The sequence below is a fragment of the Saccostrea cucullata genome, unplaced genomic scaffold (assembly GCF_032062105.1).
Source record: "Saccostrea cucullata isolate Sc308-1 unplaced genomic scaffold, CSIRO_AGI_Scuc_v1 ctg2498, whole genome shotgun sequence".
Taxonomy (NCBI): domain Eukaryota; kingdom Metazoa; phylum Mollusca; class Bivalvia; order Ostreida; family Ostreidae; genus Saccostrea; species Saccostrea cuccullata.
In genome coordinates, this window is record NW_026920678.1 from 124,268 (window position 1) to 132,840 (window position 8,573).

The window sequence follows — 8,573 nt, forward strand, 5'->3', positions numbered from 1 at the left end:
TATGGGCCAGGATCATAAAAGATGTCCTATTTTTAATTTTGAAATAAATTTCCCTTACATGTGCAGCAATAATTTAAGTACAGCTATTTATAAGAACCAGGCAGAAATAAAAATAAGTGATTCATGATAGTGATAGATTTTTCAAAAACTATCATATTTACATTAAGATACATCAAACTAAATACTTAATCACAGTTATAAATGGATTTCATGCATGGTTGATTAAAAGATGGATTCAATATATACTGAAACAGTCAACAATATGCATTGAAAGGTGTCTGTATGTGCAGGTGATTTTTTAAGAAGGCCCGCACTCTCCTTGAATGTGAATTATAAAATATTGAACATCTAGTATCAAAGAGTAAAAAACAATTGGGTTAACCCATGGGTTATTTTAATTACGAATAGATATTGTGATTTTAAATTATGTAAAAACATGAAATTTTAGTTATCTCCCTTGGCACTCTTCAGTTAAAGGAGTTGGAAAGAGTGTATTTAACTCTTCAGTTTAGAAGGTGAGGATTAGGAAATGTTTGTGATTTCATCTTCATTTTTGAAGTTTTGTCGGATTTCATACATCCAAGGGGCATGTAAGTCTAAAATTTTCATTAGAAAAATATAAGATTACGATAAAAAAAATAACTGCCTGCAATTTGCCTAATTTTATCTGACAAAAACTAAATTTTATTTCCTAAGGCTAAACATGCTAAATGAGAACAGAGTTTGAGTGTTTTGAAAAAGGCTAACTTGTTTAACAATAACACCAAAAACAACTTAAATTCAGTAAATTTTGGGGAAAAACATTTGATTTTGTACTAGAATTTGAACACTAGCTCGCTGCTGGGGATTAAAGTACGATGGGTATCTCTCCTTTCCGTCGAAAAGTACTGCGTGGTATACACAGTCGACTGGAAGAAGTCCTCAACCTCAGCATACATGAAGTCATAGCAAGAAGTAATGAAAGCAACAGCAGAGATTGGATGGAGCATAATTTTTCTATTGTCTCGGCGCCTCTATGGATGTCGTATTTAGATCAGGTATTTAATACATAACATCTGACTAATGTTTAAACAAAGACACTATTGACTATTTTTTTTTCAAAATGAAAAGGGGAAAGTCAAGAAAAATTATTAACAAACATACAGACTGACTGCTATTAAAAGTTATCAGTCCTGCTAAAAATCTACAAGCCTGAGAGTGAGAAAATAATTGTCTTTTGTAAAATTGATTTTTGAAACTAGAGGTAATGTGAGCAATGAGCAAATGATACCCCCCCCCCCCCCTGCCTCCCGTATGAATATAATAGTGTCCATGTTTTGCTGTAAGAAACTATTATATTGATAATGCCATACTTTCATACAATACCACTATTTTTTTTGCCTAATTTTACTCTTAAACGCATGAAATCTCAGGATCTTCCGGGGCTTTGCCCCCTGGACCCCCTTCATTCAAACTATGGTATGACTAACATATGACTGTACTTTGGTACATCACTATCAAGACCCCGTGCCTGAACAAATTATCCCCCCCTTTTAATCACAAATCCTGTACTGCTCATAATACCATTAGTTGATTCGGAAGCGATTAATCAAATTAATAAATTTTAATAAATGAAAACTTTAAACAAGTCCAGCTGGGCATCGATATGTGCAAATTGTAAGCCAACAGCAAAATTTGTGAGTCTTGGGCGGTCAGGCGCACTGTCATTTCAAACACTGTTTTGGGAATGGGTTCTTCTTAAAATCGGGAATATTTAATTAAGCCCTGAAAAAAAAACCCAAATGTTATGGCAAAACCAAAATTACTATTATTCTTATTCATTTAATCAAAATGTAAAATTGTACCCTTTCAAACTCTGTATTTCCAAACTTATATGTGTATGATATTCTTCAAATGCATTTCCTTTTATTTGAATTATAAATAAGGGTGGGGAGTCCTTCAAAATTTAATTGACAAGCAAAACAACCAATAAAATACTGGCCAGGTAGTTATGGTTTTATCAGTTGAAACGGGGGTAGAGGGTGTTAACCAACCCCAAAAATCTGAAAAAAGCCAAAAAACCCTATCCGAATAGGGGGGAGGCTTCCCAAATATTTCTACAAGCAAATATATACACACATAGAAAGAGAGAGAGTTTTATATATATATGAGAGCATAGAACGCACATACAATATGCATGGGTTTCTGCCAATGTTTTTGTCTAATTTAGGTTTAAAACTTAAAAAATAAAATTTGATCCTACAAAACTAGAACTCTTTTTCAATTTATAACTAATAGTATGAATTCATGATGATATCACTAGTACCCGGGGGAGGGGGGAAGGTAAATAAATATTTAATTATCAATAATTCAAAAGCTAAATTGTGATATAAATGTATGCATTCGTTTGTCATATGATGAATTTCATGATTTGTTATCATTTCAGATGCAATCTGAGCGTTGTTCTGAATTTCAAAATCCCCTTTGGCAACACCTGCACAGCTGAGGTAATGTAAACTTAAAAACTGGGGACCACCGTCATCAATAAAAGATTATCAATTTAACTAACGTAAGTGTTACATATACTTTATATTATTTATGTATCATTAGATAATTTGGTATTTTGTGTTGAATACTTGCAGTTTTTTTTATTATCATTAAGAACATTTCTTTTCATTTAGCAATCAAGGACCTTCTGACTAAGGGCTGAATTATAGTGAACACTGCCATTCAGAGACTTTGAAACAGGTATTTCTTCTGATCTTGATTCTCTGAATTTTTTAGCTCACCTGAGTCGAAGGCTCTATTGATCTTTTTTGATCAAAGTTTGTCTTTTGTCTGTCATTGTCATTCTTCAAGGGGAGAGAATTACAAAATTAATAGCATTACTTATATCATCCCAAGAACTAATGGCCCAGGAAAGATGAAACTTATGTGGAACCATTGTCGGGTAGTGTAGATTCAAAATTTTCAAATGATGAACCCCAGGTGTAGGACGGGGCCACAACGGATGATCAAAGTTAAACGTAGGAATATATAAAAAAAATATTTTAAAATCTTCTTCTCGGATACAGCAAGCATTGATTGGTAATATTTATATGAAAGCATTTTCAGGTGGTGTAGATTCAGGTTTGATCAAATCATGACCCCTGGATAGGGTGGGATCACAAAGGCCAATCAAAGTTTTACATAAGAAAATAAAGGAAAAATCCTTTAAAAATATTCTTCTAAAGAACAGAAAAGCCAGTTAGTTATATTATACATATGGAAGCATTTTCTCGTAGTGTAGATTTGATGAAATCATGACCCCCCCCCCAGGTATAGGTTGGGGCCACAATAAAAGTTCAAACTTGTAGGGAAAAACTCAGTCAAAAATAAGTACCCCGTAAGCAACCTTAGTGTAGATTCAGTTATGTTCAAATCAAACCCAGCTCCCTCTCTCTCTCTCTCTCTCTCTCTTACAGGGAGAGGTCAGGACCACATATGCTGTTAAGCTTTTCAATTCAAAGCTGATTTTTGATTTATATCCAAGCCAGGTGAGTGATGTGGCCCTGGGTCTCTTGTTAAATCATTTATCTACACATATATGTACAGTACAACTCGGTTATAACAAACTCACTGGGGCCTGCAAAAGTACTTCGCTCTATCCATAATTTGTTCTATCCATATTTGAAATTCGTAAAATTTACATAGTTGGGGATCCAAGAAGACTTCACTGTATCTGTGAATTCACAATGTCCACGTCTTTGTACTAAACAAGTTTTACTGCAGTTACATGTATGTGGAAGCCAAATAGGAGTAAAAGATGTATTATTGTAACACAGTGTCATCTTCATTAGTTTGTTCAATCCATACAAATGTTTCTTTGAATATTGGAAACTGAAATCAGCAAAAAGTTAGAAATTAAAATTTATAAAATGCAGCATATCTAAACAGAATTTTTGTTGTTGAAAAAACCCTTTTCAGCTGAGCAAGGCTGTAATAGTCATACTAATATTCAGAATCAAAAAACAGCTAACTACTTGAGGCAAGGATGGGGTGAGGGTTAAAGAAGGGGTTACATCACTTGAAAAAGAGAAGAATTGTAGAGCTGAGGTTTTTAGCTCACCTGAGCCGAAAACTCAAGTGAGCTTTCCTGGTCACATTTTGTCCGGTGACCATCTGTCTGTCTGTAAACTTTTTACATTTTCGACTTTTTCTCAGGAATTAAGCGCGGGGCCAATTTCAACCAAACTTGTCTCAAAGCATCCTTGGGTAAAGGGGATTCAAGTTTGTTTTTAAATGATGAGCCACGCCCTCATTCAAGGAAAGATAATTCGGAATTAATGAAAATTTGGTGGTACATTTTAAAAATCTCCTTCTCAAGAACCACTGAGCAAGGAAAGATGAAACTTATGGGTAAACATCCTAGATTCAAGTTTGTTCAAATTATGACCCCCGGGGGTAGGGCGGGGCTAAAATGGCCGACCAAAGTTTTACATAGAAATATATAGGAAAATTCTTTAAAAATCTTCTCATCAACAATAACAAAGCCATAATTGATCATATTTATATGGAAGCATCCTCAGGTAGTGTAGATTCAAGTTTGGTCAAATCATGACCCCGGGGGTAGGGTGGGGCCACAATGGCCAACCAAAGTTTTACATAAATAGTGTAGATTTAAGTTTGTTCAAATCATGACCCCTTGGGGTAGGGCGGGGCCAAAATGGCCGACCAAAGTTTTACATAGAAATATATAGGAAATTTCTTTATAAATATTCCTCTCAAGAACTGCAAAGCCATGATTGGTCATGGGACTATTTTTGGATTAAAACTTTTCAATAATAAGCCAATTTCTACTTTTTTATAACCACAGTGCTCAGGTGAGGGCCAATTTTTACCAAACTTGGCAGGGCTAAGACCCCTTACAAGGGATGATAATCAAGAAACGAGAAAAATAGGGAGCCACTGGGTCAGAAAAGCTGAAACTTATGTTAAAGCATCCAGGAGTTAAGTGTAGATTCTAAATTGTTTAAATCATGTCCCCCTCTCCCTAAGAATAGGCCTAGACTACGATAGGTATTACAAGTAGGAAAATCTAGTGTAGAACAGCAAGACCTGAGTTACTTTAGTGAGTGTTATGGACCATGGCCTTCTTGTATTCATGATCATGATCATAGAGAAAACGAACCTTGGCTACTCTCTTCCTTCAACAGCAACAAGAAAAAATTGCTTTGGAATGCTTATTTTCATTAACAAAGTTCAAATAATTTTGAATTATGTTTTTTCCAGATCGATGAATCAACCACATGCATTATGTCAGAGGAATTTAGCTGGAGCACCTATTTAGCAGCCATGACACATAGATGTACCTGTACAGTTGATACAGATAATATCAATGGCACATTTCTAAACGATGGCCAAAAAAATCCAATAAAGACACTGTCAGTTAAAAACTTTTAGAAAGAAATCCAGACCAGAAACAAAGGATATTGATTTTTAAGCTCCTCCAAACGTAAAAGGGGTTTTATTGAAACCAAGACCAGGATACACCCAAGAATTTTGAATATTATACCCCTTCGACATAAAATTTTGAATTTTAGTTTGCCTATCTAGTCAAGAACATGGATTTTTTGAAATTTGATACACTTTATAAAGTTAAATTGACATTTTTTCAAGGTTTCTTTACTGTAAACCAACTTTAATTCGCAAACGATAAATATTCATTAGTTTCGCAAATTATGCCTAGGTCACATTTAAGCCGATGGTCTGGCAACTTAACTGTGGGCTGAAAGAACATGATCGACTGACACGATTATCCGGCGACATTGAGCAGACACATTAATTTTCACCCTCAAATTCATAGATGTTATATTTCAGCAATAAGTACATTTACGGATGATTTTTCAAAAATTGCTTTAAAAATACAATTGAAATATTTAGATCATGTCTCATGAATGGTTAATCACAGTTACCACAGAAACCAAATACTTGTTTTAAAAAAGTTAGTTACAAAAAAAAATGTTGTGTCTTTCAATATCTTAGCTAATGGCCACTCATACAGTTTTCTTCATACAAGCTAATCACATTGGCTAAATTGTATAGGCAAATACAATATTTTTGGAGATGTTGCCATGGTAACCAGATACAAATCACAAAAGCATATTTAAAAAAATATATTTTCATGCATTTACAATAAACTGTGAAAATATACTGACACGCAAAAGAAACGCAACACCCTATTTTAGGGGGAAATAATTATGTAAAGTTAAGAATTCTGTATCTAAAAATTATGAATATCTTCAATTTGGTGAACATCAGTAAATTAACGGTTGAACGATTTCCATACCATAACCGGAAGTCAAGTTTTAGTCTGCTTAACAGAAATCAAAAATTGCATGTTTAACAAAACATTTGGCAATATTATGGAGTTTTAAGGGTTTTTTTACTGTTCATCATAAGTAATGCAGCAATATTTCAAAAAATAAACTGTACTTTCATTTCCCGAAACAATGCTAAGGCTACATGAAAATGGCATATCTACGCATTTCCATTGCTCTAGCTGGAAAATTTCAATCTAAAGGTGATGGAGAGTTGCTGATGCGAAATGTCACTACATTTCGCATCAACAGGGTCTTACGTATCATGTGCATTAAGGACAGTCTTGTACCGGAAGTCCAAGGGTGCTCTAAGTTAGAGAAAATTCGACCTAATTATCTGAAAAACGGGCATTTAAAACTGTCAAAGAATAATTCCTTCGCTGAGATCTCGATATTAATGAACCTACTGCATCGTAGAAATTAAGCTGCAATTGTTGTTTTGGGCAGTCTTGCACGTTTTACTTGAATGACTGGGAGGGGGGTGTTTTAACAGTCATATTTTACTTAGTAAAGTAAACAGAACAACATTTAATATATTTCTCAAATCTCTGATGTTCTGAAAAGTGAATTTATCCTTACTTTATTCCCTTTTGAAAATCATAAGATAAAAAATCAAACATTTGTAAATTACTGCTTGTTGCGTTTCTTTTGCGTGTCAGTATAATACATGTATGTTAGTCAATAATTATTTTGTATTTTATGGAGATTTTGTAAAGACAATTTATAAAAAAAAAAAGCATTTCAAGAATAATTTGTTACCATGGTTACAAAAATTTATGAGAAATCCACTGGTTTTATCTAATATTTGCAAGGTTTAGGAGAACATTTTCTGTCATCTTATCAATTATTAGTGCTTGTGGTATATTTTCCACAACATACTCTGAAAATGATGTATTTTGGTATTTTCTTGAAAAATGAATTTTTGTGATATTCTGTTGCCATTGTTACAGAATATTTTTGAAAAAACCATGGGTTTTGTTTTATTTTATTACAATTAAGAAAGTGCTCTTTCTATCCCATGCTTTCAGTTTTCTTTAACATGTGGGATTTTTTCTAACTATGCTCTTAAAAATGGTTATTATTGTAAAAATGAATTTTAGTGACATTTTGTTGCCGTGGTAACAGAATATTATCTAAAAACCAATGGGTTTTATTTAATTTTATTGAAATTAAGAAAGTGCTCCTTCTATTCCACATTTTCAGATTTCTTTAACCTGTGGGATTTTTTCTTACTATGCTCCTAAAAATGGTTATAATTGTGAAAAATGAATTTTTGTGACATTTTGTTGCCATGGTAACAGAATATTATCTAAAAACCCATGGGTTTTATATAATATATTGAAACCAAGACCAGGATACACCCAAGGATATTGAATATTATACCCCTTCGACATAAAATTTTGAATTTTAGTTTGCCTATCTAGTCAAGAACATGGATTTTTTGAAATTTGATACACTTTATAAAGTTAAATTGACATTTTTTCAAGGTTTCTTTACTGTAAACCAACTTTAATTCGCAAACGATAAATATTCACTAGTTTCGCAAATTATGCCTAGGTCACATTTAAGCCGATGGTCTGGCAACTTAACTGTGGGGCGGGCGGCGACATTGAGCAGTCACATTAATTTTCACCCTCAAATTCATAGATGCTATATTTCAGCAGTAAGTACATTTACGGATGATTTTTCAAAAATTGCTTTAAAAATACAATTGAAATATTTAGATCATGTCTCATGAATGGTTAATCACAGTTACCACAGAAACCAAATACTTGTTTTAAAAAAGTTAGGTACAAAAAAAAATATTGTGTCTTTCAATATCTTAGCTAATGGCCACTCATACAGTTTTCTTCATACAAGCTAATCACATTGGCTAAATTGTATAGGCAAATACAATATTTTTGGAGATGTTGCCATGGTAACCAGATACAAATCACAGAAGCATATTTAAAAAAATATATTTTCATGCATTTACAATAAACTGTGAAAATAATACATGTATGTTAGTCAATAATTATTTTGTATTTTATGGAGATTTTGTAAAGACAATTTATAAAAAAAAAAGCATTTCAAGAATAATTTGTTACCATGGTTACAAAAATTTATGAGAAATCCACTGGTTTTATCTAATATTTGCAAGGTTTAGGAGAACATTTTCTGTCATCTTATCAATTATTAGTGCTTGTGGTATATTTTCCACAACATACTCTGAAAATGATGTATTTTGGTATTTTC

General features: G+C 33.0%; 1 long non-coding RNA gene across 2 annotated transcripts; it reads left to right on the plus strand.

The window, feature by feature from the left end:
• Window positions 1–2,322: 2,322 nt before the first annotated feature.
• LOC134255602 (uncharacterized) lies at window positions 2,323–6,157 on the plus strand. 2 transcript variants are annotated; one of them, XR_009989590.1, is made up of 3 exons: window positions 2,323–2,548; window positions 2,661–2,727; window positions 5,251–6,157. It is a non-coding gene; the product is annotated as an uncharacterized LOC134255602 (long non-coding RNA). The 2 variants fall into 2 exon arrangements; XR_009989591.1 differs by having other exon boundaries at window positions 2,323–2,486.
• Window positions 6,158–8,573: the final 2,416 nt, after the last annotated feature.